The 16,186-nt window shown below is 49.1% G+C and overlaps 1 protein-coding gene across 3 annotated transcripts in view; it reads right to left on the bottom strand.

Moving 5' to 3' along the window:
* The window catches only part of ECRG4 (ECRG4 augurin precursor), a 32,312-nt gene extending 19,933 nt beyond the window's left edge, over positions 1–12,379 (bottom strand). The window contains exon 1 of one of the 3 annotated variants that reach the window (XM_075917735.1): positions 12,108–12,379. The gene's annotated coding sequence lies outside the window, so the exon portion shown is untranslated. Of the gene's footprint in view, positions 1–10,550; positions 10,649–11,959; positions 12,010–12,107 lie in introns of those variants that run through there. The other 2 variants (XM_075917754.1, XM_006114567.4) reach the window with 2 other exon arrangements.
* Positions 12,380–16,186: the final 3,807 nt, after the last annotated feature.

Here is a 16,186-nt window from a genome sequence, read left to right as displayed (position 1 = left end):
GGCTGCCAGTGAGTGGGTAGGGATGGGTGCAGGAGCTGGGAGGGAGGTGGGGTACACAAGGGAGAGAGATTGCGAGGCCTGGGAGGAAGGTGGGGTGCAGAAGCAGGCTGGGAGTAGGATGTCTGAACAGGGGGAGGGAGCAGGAACAAGGGAGGGTGCAGTGTCTGGCCAGGAGGGAGGGTGCAGGAGCAAGGGAGTGTGTCGGAGCAAGCCAGGGGTGTGGAGTCTTGATGGAGGAGGGGAGTGAATGAGGGGGATTGGGGTGTCGGGGTCTGGGCATGAGGAGGGGACACATATTTGGCTTCACATCCCCTTGCAGTAGGGAAAGCCTCGTGCATCACTGCGCTGCCATTCCTCCAGTGGGGTAGGGAGGGAGAGAGAGCTCAGGCCCCCACTGTGCATCGGGAAGCCTGCACAGCCACAAAGCTGCAGCACCAGCTCTGGCTTCCAGCTCGGAGGGTGCAGGGCAGGGAGGTGAAGAAAGCCCCAACCTTCCCCACCAGACCGGGCTTGCCATGGAAAGCGGCAGAGCGAGCAGCACCATGCACTGCTTCTCCCCCAGTGGGGTGGAGAAGGGGGGAGGGGGGGAGAGTGGCAGTGCACAGAGCACATGTGCTGAGCCCAAGAGTGTCCTGCCTTGCAGCACCTCAGCCAGGCTATGCGCAGCCCCTCCCAGGACTGAAGCGCAGCTACAAGGCACCAAGCTCTGGTGCCTCAGACCTGGCCACCCCCCGCTCCCACCACTGGCAGCAGTAGCGACAGCAGCTGCTGTAACAACAAGCGGCTGCCTGGAGACGGAGGAGGAGGCAGCACAGCCAGACCGGGTCCCCTAACATCAGAGGCAGTCCCGCCGGGGGAGGAAGGGGACCACGCTGTGCGCGGTGGGTGAGGCAGCCACAGTGGGTGGCAGGGGCTTGCCAGGACTCAAAAAAATGCTCCAGACTCCAGAAACCGCACGCCCAGCAAGCCGCCCAGAGCACCTTCGTTCTCAGGGGTTGTGGGGATAGGAAGGCCATTGCTGCTGCGTCCTGCTAGCATGAGCCTGTCCCAGCCAGGGGAAGGGAAATGGCAAGTCAGGAGGAGAGGGGGAGGGCTAGTGTTCCCCGCATGCCAGATCCAGCAGGGAGGCTCGTGTGCCAGTGAAAATCATCTTGTGTGTCACTTATGGTACGTGCGCTGTAGATTGCTGTCTGCTGCTCTAGGGCATCTGTGCTGTGCATGTGTAACCAGTGATTTTCCAAAGGATTGGATAACTTGCCTAAGTTTGAGCAAATTTCCACAGGTATGGCAAAGGCGTACGTCTGAGACAAAGACTGTCCACCTCACCAGCCGCATTTCCAGCCCCTATTCCAATGCACGGGTGCACTTCAGCGGCCAGTGGGGCCAACAGTGGGTCCTGGGGCAATGTGGGGGGAGGGGAAGGGCTTGGCTCTGCACCCCTGGAAGGCTTGGGCCCTCAGGCAGAAGGGGCAGACCTGAGGGTAGTCAGCCCTTAGCACCACCCAGACCGTGTTGCGCCCCTCCTCCAGTCCTCAGAGTGGTGTTCAGGCAGTAATTCAAAAGGGCTCACGGCTCCAGCCACTGCTGATGCTGCAGTAGCAGCAGTGGCAGCTGGGAGCTCCAGGCCCCTTTGAATCTCCATGCCAGGGAGCAATTGCCCCCTTCATCTCCCCTTGTCTGCAGGCCTGACAACAGCCCAAGAAAACGTTGCCAGAATTTTTATCACAAGCCAAACAGCATGTTTTTTCCAAGACTCATTCTCAGAAATGGCTGAACTGGTTTGGCTGCCATTCCCCTCACATCCAGCCTGAGACATACACCCATCATGGAACCTTTCAGCCCACATGGTTAAAGTCTGGCAAAATTGTAAGTAGCTGAAAACAAGAGGTTATATAGCAGGGGTGGGGAATAAAAACCCAGCAGCCTGGAGGGTTAGTCCCCGGAGGGCCACCGCCACTATGTTTACCTCCACAGGTATCAGAGGATCACTGCTCTGGTTGGCCACGAAACACCAGTGATGGCCAATGTGAAGCAGATCAAAACTCAACATTTTGGATTTGTGGGAAGTATTCACATGTTGAAAATTTTGGAGGCAGAAGATGGGGAGGGGGAGGGTACAGGCAGTCCCCGAGTTACGCGGATCCGACTTATGTCGGATCCACAGTTACGAACGGGGCCCTCTCCCTGGTCTCCAGTAGACCAGGGGGACGGGGAGCAAAGCAGAGCAAAGCCGCGGAGCCCGAGGGCAGCAGGACAGCCACGGCGCGTCTGGGCTGTCCCGCTGCCCCCGTGCTCCGCGGCTTTGCTCCAGACACCTGTGGTACAGCAGCTGGGGCGCTGCCGGTTGGTCCTGTAGCGCCGCTCTGGGCGCTACTGGACCAACCCGGCAGCACCCCAGCTGTTCTGCCCCAGGCGTCCTGATTCAGCCACTGCTGGTCAGTTTCAGCAGCGGCTGAATCAGAACGCCTGGGGCAGAGCAGCTTGGGTGCTGCTGGGTTGGTCCAGTAGCGCCGAGGAGCGGCGGCGCTACTGGACCAACCCAGCACCACCCCAGCTGCTCTGCCCCAGGCATCCCCAAGTCAGCCGCTGCTGAAACTGACCAGTGGCTGACTACAGGAAGCCCCTGCCCCAGGCTTCCTGGAATCAGCCGCTGATCAGTTTCAGCAGCAGCTGACTTGGGGATGCCTGGGGTTCTTAAGTTGAATCTGTATGTAAGTCAGAACTGGCATCCAGATTCAGCCGCTGTTGAAACTGATCAGTTTCAGCAGCGGCTGAATCTGGACGCCAGTTCCGACTTACATACAGATTCAACTTAAGAACAAACGTACAGTCCCTATCTTGTACGTAACCCGGGGACTGCCTGTATTTAAAATTGTTGGTTCAGATTTCAGAAATTTCATTTCAGAATATCACTAGGATCATAAAAGTTGTGTGAAGGTGTCAATGCTTCATTACAACACACACACACACACACACACACACACACACACAACATTCTGGTCTAGAAAAGATCAGTACCAGTTGCCTTTCATGAGTTCAAAAATAAAATAAAAAGAAACTATTTCAACTATTATCTTATGTCATCTTGTGACAGTACACAATATGTACTGCCATGCCATTTTGTGTGAATGTTTATACATACACACACAATTTAACACAAGATTTTAAAACACCAAAACAAAATTTCCTGAACCAAACTGTTCCAAAATTAAAAGTTTTCATTTCAGGGTTTTTTTTCCCCTAGGTGATGTAATGTAGAAATTGACATGGTATTCTAAAATGTTTTGATGAAAATGGCATTTCCTGTTGAAAAAGAAAGGTTCCACTAAAAATTTCCAATCGGCTCTATTCTCCGATTCTGAGGGCTGGCCCAGTTCTGACACATGTGCTGGTCCCCTCCAGAAAAGGAATTATCGGCTGGGCATTTGCAGGCTAGACTTGAACTGTGCGCCGAAACTGACCCATTATATTTTTTTCTTGTTTACTGGACAATCTAAAAACATCAGCACAATCCTATTTTTAAATGCCAGATTAAATGTTAGTAGTCATGCTTATCACTAGCAGTAAAACTCTTTTGAAGAACCTTTACAATAATCATTTTTATGTATGTTCCTAGTTATTACAAATGAAGAGGATGCTGCAGATGGACAGTGAAAGGAAACAAAAAGGCAGGGAATCTTCACACTGACAGTCATTGTTCTCCCCTTTGTCTAGATGTGTTTTATCTGCAAAGTGCTAGTTTGAAAGGCAAGGCAGATAATGTTCCCTTGTCACATGACAGATGCAGACTGCACAGCACAAACTTCCTCATCCCATCCTGCCAATGTGACTCAAACCGCACCTAGAGGCAGCATCTTGACAGCGTGTGAGTACAGGGTAATTCCAAGGTCTTGCATTCCTTGGCCATTAGGACATGTGAGGTGACAGGATCCTAGAGCTTGGGCACCAACCCAAGCCCAGAAGTCAATCCAGCAATGAAACAGCCCTGCAAGGCCAAGTCAGTTAGCGAAGGCCAGCCATGGGCTTCTCTTTGTTATGTAGACATAAACTCAGTTCAGTTCCCAGAGGCTATCAACTCACTTAATAAAGCATTCCAACCTCCAGCAGATCATAATCTTTTACAGTCACTACTAATTTAGGGTATGCCTACACTACAGTGTTATTTTGAAATAACGCGTCCATCTACACACAAAATGCATTTCGAAATAGCGTTTTGCTATTTGGAAATAGCGCATCCACACTGAGTGGACTCTGAATTGCATTTAAGGCTGGCCAGAACCAGTTCCAGCAGGGCACCAGGTAGGACTTACTGTGTGGGGCTACTGCCTGAGGTCTGTGCTTAAAGAGACCCCCCCCCCCCGACAGCCAGTTCTCATGTTTCCCTGCTTGCTTGTCTACCTTGCTGAGGGACAGCAAAGCATTTTGTCTCTGCGTGTGCTGGTTGCCTTCACTTATGACACCACAGCACTCTGCAAGTCTGGGCACTCTGGTGCCTCTCTTGGACACGTTGCTGCGAGCCTGGCTGCACTTGCTGCATCCCACCTGTGGGGAGCGGGCCTGCCCCCGGGGCGCACAGCGCATGCGCAGCCCAGCTACAGCCACTGGCGCACAGCCCGGGGCCCGCCCCTAGGGCTCACAGCACAAGTGTGGCCCAGTCCGGCCCGGCTGTCACTGCTGGCGTGCGCACCGGGCTGTGTAGGGACCCGTGGCCGTGGGGGAAAGGGATGCCGTGTGCCCCTTACAGATCCCATCAGGCACCCCCCCATCAGTTTGCAACCTGGGCAGCTGCCCGGCTCACCCATGCCTCCGTCCGGCCCTGCTGGGTGGCTGTCAGTATCCAGGAGGCCCTGCAGGAGAGCTTCCACCCTGAGGAGCACTAAGAGCCTCCCTGGTCTGCCCCACTGGTGGCTTGTGCCTCATTCCCTCCTCACATCCTTCCACTTACCCCTCCCTAACCCCCCTTCCTGATGTCAAATAAAATACACGTATTTTCATGAACACAAACGCTCTTTATTTAACAAAACTGGGGAGAGGGGGAATGAAACTGGTGAGACTGGGGAAAGGAGGCAGGAGAGGGGAGGAGAGAGGGGAGGGGGAAACCTGGGAGGAGGGAGCTGGAAGGGGGAAGCAAGGGGAAGAAGGGGAGGGGAAGCTCAGGGTTGGGGGTCTCGCCAGACCAACTTGATTTTCATGCAAACCTGCTCCTGGGTTTGCATGTGGCCTTTGGTGCCCAGGCTGGCAGCTACCCTGCCATAGACGGCCGCGTTCCTCCGTCTAGTGTGGAGATCATGGATGTTGGGGCATCCCCCACAAACCTAAATAAGGTCCATGATCTCCACCCTGGACCAGGAAGGCGCCCGCCTTCTCCAGCCCCTGACAGGCTCCTGGGAGCTGGCAGACTGCTCCTGGGGAGCAGTGGAGGGCTGGCTGCCAGTGGCTTGCTGGCTCATGTTTTGGGGCCACTGGGTCAGGGGCAGTGACTGCTGACTCTGGGCTGGCAGGCTTGAAGCTGGCACAGGCACTGTGGCCTGAGTCTACCCCTTTAAGGGCTCCGGTGAGTGGGGGAGAGAGAGGAGTGTTCTTAGTTGAGGCTGGAGTGATCACAAGGACACCCCAGGAAGGCTGAAAGCCCCCTATTTTGAAATGTGTCTATACAGAACTTATTTCAAAATAGCTATTTCGATTTTTGCGTTATTCCTCGTAGAATGAGGTTTACCAAATTTGAAATAAGCGCTCTGCTGTTTCGAATTTATTTTGAAATAGTGGTTTGGCTGTGTAGATGCCAGGAAAGTTATTTCGAAATAAGGACTGTTTTTTCAAAATAACTTTGCTGTGTAGACATACTCTTAGGGAGGTGAATTTGAACTAGAAGGTATGCCAGAGTCTATTACCATAACTCCTTGTTTTCTTTTTTGGTTTTGGTTAAGCATACCAGTGCACAGTTCATCATCTTCCAGGCCTGTTTATCTTAATTTGCATAAAACTTAGTTTTCTGCTACCTCATATCTTTTTGTGTCTCACATCCATGACACTCCTTCCATTAGAGACCAGTGTCTTCTGTTCTTGTTATATGCCAACAATACCTAGTGCCCCTATAATCTAAAAATCCCATTTTTTCCACTAGTCCCTGTGTCACCTAATGGCCACCCTAAAACGACACTGCCTCATAATACATTACTACTAAAGATGCAGTATCTTTAAGTCTAATATACACTGGCTGAGCTGGGGTAATTGTTTGGAAAATTATATTTTCCTTGCATTGATCTCTTTGTCTTCCAGTTGAGTCCTGATTGTTGTTCAGCAATATGGAAGCCAGTAAACATGCAAGTAAGCACCGTGGGAAGTTACTGTAACATAAAAATAGCACAAGCCTGGTAATAATTGCAAGATAATGCAAGAGAGGCCCCCAATGTGGTGTAAGATTATTTTTGTTCAAGTAATAAGAGGGTTTGGAACCCTTTTTCAAGGATGATCACTTAAAAAAAATCTTTTCTTGCTGATTGCTACAGATTTTCATGTCAAGGCTGTGACAGCGTGTGACATGTAATACAATGCGCTGTTGGTAATCACTTGTAAATTGGAGACAATAAGATAGAATGCTTGAAGCCTATTTTTAGCAGAAGGAAAATTGCAGGAGCTCAAAGCACTCATTCTCTTTGAAGTACACCAAGGTCGAGTGGGACTGCAGTTCCCATAGGGCAACCCTGAGCTGTTGGTGGGGTTTACGTAGCTGTGCTGAAACACTAGCCCCACGGAAGTCTATGGGCGTTTTGCCGTTGATTTGAAAAGAGTTGGGATTCCATGCTGAAATCATTTCATACAGAAATATGTAAGATCACATTGACCTTTCAAAGGCAACATCTCTATTCAAACAGCCCAGCAAATGGTATCAGCGAACTAGTATAACAACCATCTAGGGTAGTGATTCTCAACCAGGGTTCTGGGGTCTCCTGGGGAGGCCATGAGCAGGTTTTGTGGAGGGTGCCAAGCAGGGCCAGCATTAGACTAGCCGAGGCCAGAAAGCCAAAGCCGCACTGAACAGGGCTGAAGGCTGGGATCTAAGCCTTGCCATGTGGGGCTGAAGCCAAAGTCTGATCAGTATAGCTTTATGGGCAAGGGTGCCATTTTGGGAAAGCAGAGGGAGAGCAGCAGCCCTGTATACCAGCTTGCTGCTTGCTTTTCTTCCTGTTCCCCTTATGATAAGGAGCGAGGGGAAACTACACAGCTTGTGTGCATGCCTCTCACTCCTGGCCGGTGAAAGGAGCCAGTAATTCACGGAATCCAAATACTTTCCCCTCGCTCCCTGATAATTAAAGGAACGGGAAGAAAAGCAAGTCGCATCCCGGTGCATACAGCTGCTGCCTCCTCCCCCCACTCTCCCGAAATGGCTCCCTTGTTCATAGGGGCCCCTTGTGTAGGGGGTCCTTTGCAATTTTATAGCTTTTATAGGCAGATAGCCAGTTGTGACACAAGTGGACCATGGAGTTTTTATAGCACATTGGTGGTGATTCCAGGAGGAGAATGGCTCAGAAAGAAAAAAGTTGAGAACAAACCCCGCAACGCCACAGGCCGGACGTAGAGCACCTCCGTTCCCTCTCAGAAGCACCCGGCGCTAGCTGGCCGCCCGTGAGGACTGCGCTTGTGTCCTTTAAAAGATGGCTCCTGCAGCAAGGACATCTGACAGGGGCAAGATGGAGCCCCTGGATGCCAGAGCGAGGGGAGGACCCACCAAGGTGGGGGTCTCTTGGCCTAGGGAGCGTGGCCATTCGGAAAGGAGCCAGCTATGCCAGACGGAATCTTGCTGCTAAGGGGATGGTCCTCGGGACAAGCCCTTGTGAAGGAGGAGGTCAGAGGGTAGGAAGCGGCCCAGGCCAGGGTGACGTGGAACCTGTGGGTTAGTGAATTGCGGGGTACATCCCCACCAACCGAGCAGAAGATCAGTGGCTCTGCTCTTAGGGTCCTGGGTCGAGACCTGGAGTGAGAGAGCACCCAGGTCTCCCTACCCCCCTCGCACTGTGGAGGTAAGCCTCCGGGGAAATTAATCCAAGCCAGGGCTAAAAGACTAGCCGTGCTTGCGAGTGACTTATTACCGGGTAGATAAGGACGTGGGTAGCCGACCCACGGTGGGAGGGGTTTGGGACTATCACCTGCCCGTTCAGGTGATGAGGCTTCGGGGTGTCTGAATGAGCACAGATAGAGGTACCGCCCCCACCTTGGAGACTGGGACAGAGGTGTAGGGAACTCATTGGAAGGGAAGAGAGGTTTAGGGCAGGGGATCAGGCCAGCCCAGGGCAGTCAGAACCATGCAGCCTGACCACTGGCTGCTTCCTGGCATCAGCCTGGGATGACAGGGGCTATGTGGCTTGCCTACCGGGTGCTCCTGGAACTGAGGGACTTACTACCCCCATGGTAATTCGTGAGTATAACTGTACCTGCTCTCACACTCCTCCCCTTCTGTTTGATGAGAAACAATCTAATTCCACACACATCCCATTGTCCTGGCACAACCAAACCCTGACCTTTTTTAAGTGACGGTAAAAGAAATCTACATAGCAAATGTGGTGGTCCTAGCTTTTACCATGTAGGAGGAGTTCTTGAACAAACAGACTCACAGAAGGATAGACGGACACACAGACACACAAACTCTCTCAAACATATAGTGGATAATGAATGTCACTGGGCGATACTAGGGTCCCTTTCTGACCTGCCCGGGGCTCCTCATTACCTAAATCTAGATTCCTGTACTAACACACTGTACACTACTTTACAGTCAACAAGTTTCAGCATCTCTCCTCAGACAGTGCTTTCAGAGACTGCTGACAGCCTTAAAATAATCAGTATAGATACCAGTTCTTTGCATATCAGCACTAGGAGATTAGGAATTAGTCAAGAAGACTAGCCGACAGAGCCAGGCTGAAAGTTATGCAGCGGGGTACTGAGGAAATCTGAAGATGCCAAATAATAGAACAGTAGAGAAAAGAAATTTTACTAGTTAGAAGATGCAGTTTGAAAAATTTATGACTTGGTTGCTTCCAATAGCAGGGGATTGATTTAATGACCTAGGAGGTCCCTTCCAGTCCTATGGTCCTAAATTACACCAAAATTGCATTGCCACAGGAATTTTCATGAAGATACGAAGTTCAGTTGAATGTTGAACTCTTCGGAGGGGCCATGAAATAGGTGCACTAAAAATAATGAATATCAGATCAAAGTGCAGTCCCCTTTAGGTAATTATCCTATCTATCATTAGGTTTTGGCAGTAAGTCATGTATAGCACAGTGTGAAAGTGCCCCTAGCATTCAGCCTCTATGCAAGAAATCTTCTTAGTATTTCTCAAGGAGAAATGTTTCCCCTTTTACATCACGCTGCTAGATTAGCCATTCCCTAGTGTTGGAAAAAAGAGGCAAAGCTAGATCTTTTTGGATGGGCCTTTAAATAAGTTTGCTAAAATCTGCTTTGCCCAGAAATGATAAGTGGAGAATTCTAATATAAAAGCATAGCAGAACTGTTAAATGTTTGAATGAAAAGAACACACAGATAAAACTATGTGGAGTTGAGTAGAGACTTTAGAAAGATAATTGACCTATATACAAAGCTTTCCTGCCAACGTTGTCTGGTGCTACTTTTTCTGATTTTGACTTTTGCTATTAATTTAAATTTCAGACGAGAGAAGTCAGCAGGGGCTAAAATACCAGACATTAAAGGAGGCTCCATTAAATCAATCCTGTCACATTAGTGCATATGCAATTATTACTGAATGTAGTACAAAGATCTACCATTTCCCTCAAATGAATTAAAAGTTCAAATAGTCAAAAAACTTACTTAAATATCAGTTGCTAATGCTGGCAAGACTACAGAACATGAAAACAAAGCATTCCTCTTTCCGTAGAAAGATAAACATTTGAAATTTCTTGGTAGACTCACACATTTCATGTCAAAAGGTCTCTGAAACCTTTTGACATGAAAGGTTGGTGTCTGTAGGCGAACCACTTCTTGGCCTGTTACAGCAGTATCTCATTAATACACATTGCACCTTCATTTTCTACATGGATATCCTAATGTCCTTCTCACACACACCAGTGCTGGATTAAGACATGCTGAGGCCCTAAACTATGTCAAGTGTAAGAGATCCCATAGCAGAAAGAAAGAAAGAAAGAAAGAAAGAAAGAAAGAAAGAAAGAAAGAAAGAAAGAAAGAAAGAAAGAAAGAAAGAAAGAAAGAAAGAAAGAAAGAAAGAAAGAAAGAAAGAAAGAAAGAAAAAGAATTTTAGTTGTTATTTTCCATTTGGGGCCCCTTTATGCACACTAAAGGACATATAAGGCTTTCTTACTACACACCCCAAACTTAAAAAAAGAGCAAAAGGGAGGCGGCAGAGTTGTTTCTGCAGAGTAAGGATTTTTCTAGCACTAAAAGCCAGATTTTGATAAGAGGTCGCCTCTTAACAAGACAACCAAAGAGAGGCACGGGGTGAAATTCTGATCCCATGAAGTTAATCAACCTTTTACCACTGATCTCTATGGAGCCTGGATTTCAGCTCAGATTTTTCATACCGTTTGATGCCCAGCAGCTCCCAGTGAAACCCTTCTGATAAGATTGTTCAAAGAGCTCAGTATCCAGCCAGTGTGCTGAGTGCTTTTGAAAAGCTGGCGGTAAATTCATATCATATGTGGCAGCCCACTCACTGCTTTTTTTTTTTTTTTTTGCAATATCTCCAAAAATATTGCTTCTCCGTGTACTCTCTAAAGCAGTATGATCTGTACTTTCTGAAAGTCTGTCACTAATAAACTGAATAAATATGTGATTTCTTTAAAGACATTTCAAAGGAAAACATAATACCAAGTAGGTGTGTGCTTAAAACATTAAAACAGGCCAAGTTCTACACAAAGGGTAAGGACAATTTTTTCCTGTGTCAAAACTTTAATGACACTGTATTACTGCAGCAAATTGTTCACACGAGTTAAATGAGGCGCTTTATACTCTATATGTAGCTGTCAGCATGCAATTGATCACTGAACTAATAAAATGAATATTTATCCCATGCTTCTATTTTACCTTTGCCTCTCAATTTCAAACACAAACCAGAATGCATCCATCCAACAGTCTGAGGAAGTAAAATTGGTGTCTGATATAGCTGTGCTACCACAAGCTCCTCATGGAAACTCGGTTACATGAGCAAACCTGCACTTTAGTTGGTATAATTTATTTTGCTGGGGGTTAGTGGAGTAAGCTATGCCAGCAAAAAACAACAACAGTTTTGTCAGAATAAGCACAGATATCCTAGGATAGCTGCCTCAGCAAAGTGCTCATAGTCTTCCACTTTGTCTCCACAGAATCCAGGAACAAACATTTAAGGGGCACAGACACAAGTCTTTCCGAACAATTAAATAATTCACTCAACTAACTTAACTAACTCAAGCTAACTAGCAATCCACAGAGGTAGACAAACAATGCCGTCAGTTTGCCTTTATGAATCTTAGCAAGAGCTTAGCTATCAAGGTAAGTTTTCTTTCATTAAACATAAAACAAGCCTGGTTCCTTTTTAGACAGTTTAAATTACATTTTCAGTCATTGTCTGTAGTAGAATATAAGACCTCCTTGAGATGTAACATAATAAACCCAGAAGTACATTACTTCAACCCCAGTAGGGGCCCTGCTACAAACTGCACTTGGAGAAAACACTCAGCTTCCACATAAATAAAGGATGTTGTTGTCCTTTTCTTGATGGTTATCCAAAAATGAAGAATACATTGAGAAATGAACTCTGTTACTACCATCCACACTTCTAATATTCTTCAGTGTATTACTCACTGTACGTCAGTGGTAGCAGTTTTAGATATTCACACACTCACACACTGACACACACATGCACACACACGCACACACACACTGACAAACTAGATTTCTGTGAGCAAAGAAAAATATTTACACATTGTGAACCTACAGATAATTGAAGACTAACCTGTTTCCCCTACGGTATCTGTAGTTGTTATCAGAGCAGTTCTAAAGTGTTAGAATAACCTAACCTGGTACTGCCTAAAGAATCCTGACTTTTTTTTAATTTCCTCCCATTTCTACAGAAAACACATACCGGTATTTGATCAGTTTACCTTTAAAATAATACGCTTCCCGGCTCCTTCCCAAATGCCTGACGGAAGAAATGACCTTTTCTGTCACAGAACAAGTTTCTCTTTATTTGAGCATTCCTTGAGGTCTGAAAGTTGGGCAAGAAGTGAGCAGGCAGTGGAGGGAAAGGGTTCCGAATGCTGGGACCACCTGAGTGGTGGAGAAGCAGTATATGAAAGGCACATTTATTCCATTGCTCACAAATTCCAGCCCCTTTGCTGAACGCTTCTACTAAGCATTTTGTGGATCAAGTGTGGAGAATCACATTTCTGCTTACTCAGAAGGAGGCCCTGACTGCCTAGAGAAGGGTGATTGCAAGCAGATGTATTCCTGTGTTCTCATGTAAAAAGAATTCAGTTCTTTTGTGTAGGCTGTATGATGAGCAACAGATTTTAGGGTCTATTTCAATCTTTCTTAATTTCTTGCAGGTGTTAGAAGCATGTATATTCTGCCAGGATAGATGTGATCACTGCATATATCATATTCCTGTGTTTCTGTGTGAGATGGCCTCAGGCCAGGTCTACACTAAGCAAGAAAGTCAACATAAGATACGCAACTTCAGCTACAAGAATCACTTAGCTGGAGTCAATGTGCCTTAAGTCAAATTTCTGCAGCATCCCCATTGCGGAGGTCGACAGGAGAAACTCTCCCATTATCCTTACTCCTCATGACCTCATGGAGTACGGGAGTTAACAGGGGTGCAATCAGTAATTGATTTAACTGGTCCTTACTAGACCCACTAAATCAAACCCTGGAATATTGATCTCTAGATCTTGGGGTAAATGTAGACCTGACCTCATTTACCAGAAGGCACCTACCAAGTTTAGCAGAAGGAGCTGGGGAACAAGGTTTGACCTCCAGCAGTGCAGACGCTACGGTTACTATATGCAGTAATGGATCAAGGCGGTGCTTAGCCCCAGCCTTTTACAAAAGTGAAACAGTGACATCAGAGTACTGCCAAAGTCCTTTTATGGCCAATAATCAAATCAGGAAGTATATTAAGGATGGACATGAATAGTATCACAATATGTTTTCTGAGGCTATGTCTTCACTGCAAGGTTTTTGCACAAAAACAGCGTTTTTTTAATTTCCACCTCAAATGCACTTTTGCTCAAGGAAATCAAGAGTAAAATGGCAGAACAGAGCGCTTTTTCCACCATAAGTAAACCTCCTTTTACGAGGCATAACTCCCTGTTGCGCAAGAGTTCTTGCGCAAGAAACCCCTATGTGAAAAAGCACAAGTGCTCTGATGGCCATTCACAGTATGGACACTCTTATGCACAAAACCACATGGCTTTTGCGATATGCTTTGAGCTATTGATGTGCTCTTGCACAAGATATTTTTGCACAAAAACTCTTGCACATAAGGCTTCTTGTGCAAGAAGAATGTAGTGTAGACATAGCCTGAGAATATACAAGAAACACAGACAGAGCAAATGCCTCTGAATGAATTATCAGCAACAAGGACTGACACTGAGACAGCAGGATCTCAGTGCACAAGCCTTTACTGCTTAAACTATACACTCTATTCTCTCCAGACTGCCTGTAGCGCTCTTGTCAGTCTCTAAGGTTAGTAGGTTTGTGCTGTCACTGTGAAGGAGCCACTCAGCCTGGGTATGCAGACTCAGGTGGGCAGGGCTGGCACTAGCACAGTGACAGTAATACGTGGACATTGCAGCACTGCCAGCCGAGGCAGCCGGCCGACCCCAGAGGACCCAAAATCTCACGAGGGTCCATGAGAACCTCTTGCGGCAGCATGTGTGCGTCCTGCGCGACATGCAGCAGACCCTGGCACAGAAGGTCCAGGAGGACGCTGAGTGGCAGAACTGTGCCTGGGACCAGCTTGTGCAGCAGGGCAACAACATGTGTGCCATCACGCATCAGATGATGACATACCCGGCCGCTGTCCCTGCTCCTTCCTCCCACCCTCCTGCCCCCCCCCCGCTGTGTCCATTCCCCTTCCCCCTCAAGCGATGCCTATGCCCTCTCCCCTTGCTATGCCTATGCCCCCTGCCCCTGCCTCCCTGCCATCCCTGACCCCGTCCAGCCCCTCCTCCTGCCCACCTCCCTGTTGTCCCAGGCCACAACCAACCCCAGTTTTGCCAAGGTCCCTGCACCTAAGGTGGCACTTCCAGCCACCCCCCATGCCACTCCCAGCCCTGAGCCCCCCTCTTTCATCCCCTCTGCAGGTTCTCAGCCCCCTTCCTCCCCAGTTGATTTTATTGAAAGAAAAATACAAAGTTCGTTGTGTTGCAATCAGAACAGGTGTGTTTATTCAGAGGTCAGGGAAGGGGTGAAGGGGGCGGTTGAGGTGGGAAAGGGATAGTGGAGCAAGGCACAGGCCCCTAGTGGGGAGGCCCTGGGGAGAGTTAATGGAGTCCTAGAGAGAAACTCTCCCTCAGGGCCTCCTGGACATGCATCCTGGCCTGATGGACCTGGTGGATGGCAGTTGTCCAAGGTTGCCCGAAGGCCTTCTCTTCGCAGCTGACCTCTGCCTCCCACCCCAATAGGAACGCCTTCCCCTTCCTCTCCACGAAGTTGTGGAGGACACAAGACGCTGACACCACCTCGGGGATGTTGTGCTCCCCCATGTCAAGGTGGGTCAGGAGGCACCTGAAGGTGCATTCCACCTGCATCCTCACCCAGCAGAGGTGGGCGATGAATTGGTCCCTGCTGGGGTCCAGGTGGCTGGTACATGGTTTCATAAGCCACAGTATGAGGGAATAGGCCACGTCCCCCACAATGCACAATGGTATGTGCTCATCCCCAATGTGAAATTCACACTGGGGGGAAGAATGTGCCTGCCTCTAGCTTTTTGTACAGGCTTGATTTCCTAAATACACGGGTGTCATGCTCCCTGCCCTACCATCTGACAAAAATGTCCATGAACATTCCACGGCGATCGACCAGGGCCTGCGGCACCACAGAGAAGTAGCCCTTCTGGTTCATGTACTGGGCGACACAATGACTTGGTGTGCAGATCGGGATATGTGTTCCATTGATTGCTCCGCCACAGTTGGGGAACCTCAGGCAGAACCCCAGAAGGGCAGCAAATCCTGTGATGATGGGGTCCAGGTCTCCCAGGCAGATGACCCTGTGCAGCAGGATGGAGTTAATGGACCTCTCCACCTGCAGAAGGAGACAACCCAACACACAAAACAGAGAATGAGAGAAGGCGTGCCTGAGCCTTTGGGCAGTGCCTGTCCCCCTCTTCTCCCCACCTCAAACACCCCAGGAGCCACCCCCGATGAGGCCGCCCCCCCAGCAGTAGGGCTGTGTGAGGATGGGACGGCACAACCCCTTCCAGGGACAGGGCTTCCCCCTCACCCTTAGACTCCCCCTACCTCCCCACCCACTTTCCCTATGCTCCCCCTTTCCAGAACTCTCCCTCCCCTCCTGCAGAGACTGCAACCACAGACTGCCTTACCTGCATCAGGACGGCCCCGACGGTGACTTCCCCACACCGAACTGGTTGCCCTCCGACCGGTAGCTGTCGCAGGGTGGCGAGCTTCCAGAAGGCGATTGCGACCTGCTTCTCCAGGGGGATGGCAGGCCACTGGTGGGTGTCATGTCATCGGAGGGTAGGGGCATGCCAGGCACACAGCTCCAAAAAGGTGGCCTTCCACATGGGGAAGTTTTGGAGTCACTGCTGGTCGTCCCACTGCTCCATGACCAGCCAGTCCCACCAGTTGGAACTGGTGGCCAGCCTCCAGAAACGCCTCTCCACTGTGGGGTGCAGTTGCAAGGGCCTTGCTCCCATACACAGGGAGAGGATCTCAAGAAAGAGCTCGGTGTTGAGCTTGTGGAGGGCCATGAAGGCAGACGGCACAAAGTGCTGCAGAAACTATAGCATGGCCGCGTGTGGCCATCACATGCCATGGGGCAGCTCCGGCTCCATGGCAAAAAGAATGCTGTAGCGTCCAAAAGCTGGGCAACCACAGCACGCACTGCTAAAGCTTTTCTGTCCCTCAAAGAGGTAGGAAAGCTGGCAGCAGAAGCAGAGAAATGGCTGGCTTAGAGGGGGCCCTTTAAGCACGTCTCTCAGATAGCCTTAGGCAACAGT

This window comes from Pelodiscus sinensis, chromosome 1 (assembly GCF_049634645.1).
Source record: "Pelodiscus sinensis isolate JC-2024 chromosome 1, ASM4963464v1, whole genome shotgun sequence".
NCBI classification, from domain to species: domain Eukaryota; kingdom Metazoa; phylum Chordata; order Testudines; family Trionychidae; genus Pelodiscus; species Pelodiscus sinensis.
The sequence above is the reverse complement of the archived record's forward strand: the minus strand, read 5'-3'. Positions and strand labels throughout refer to the sequence as shown.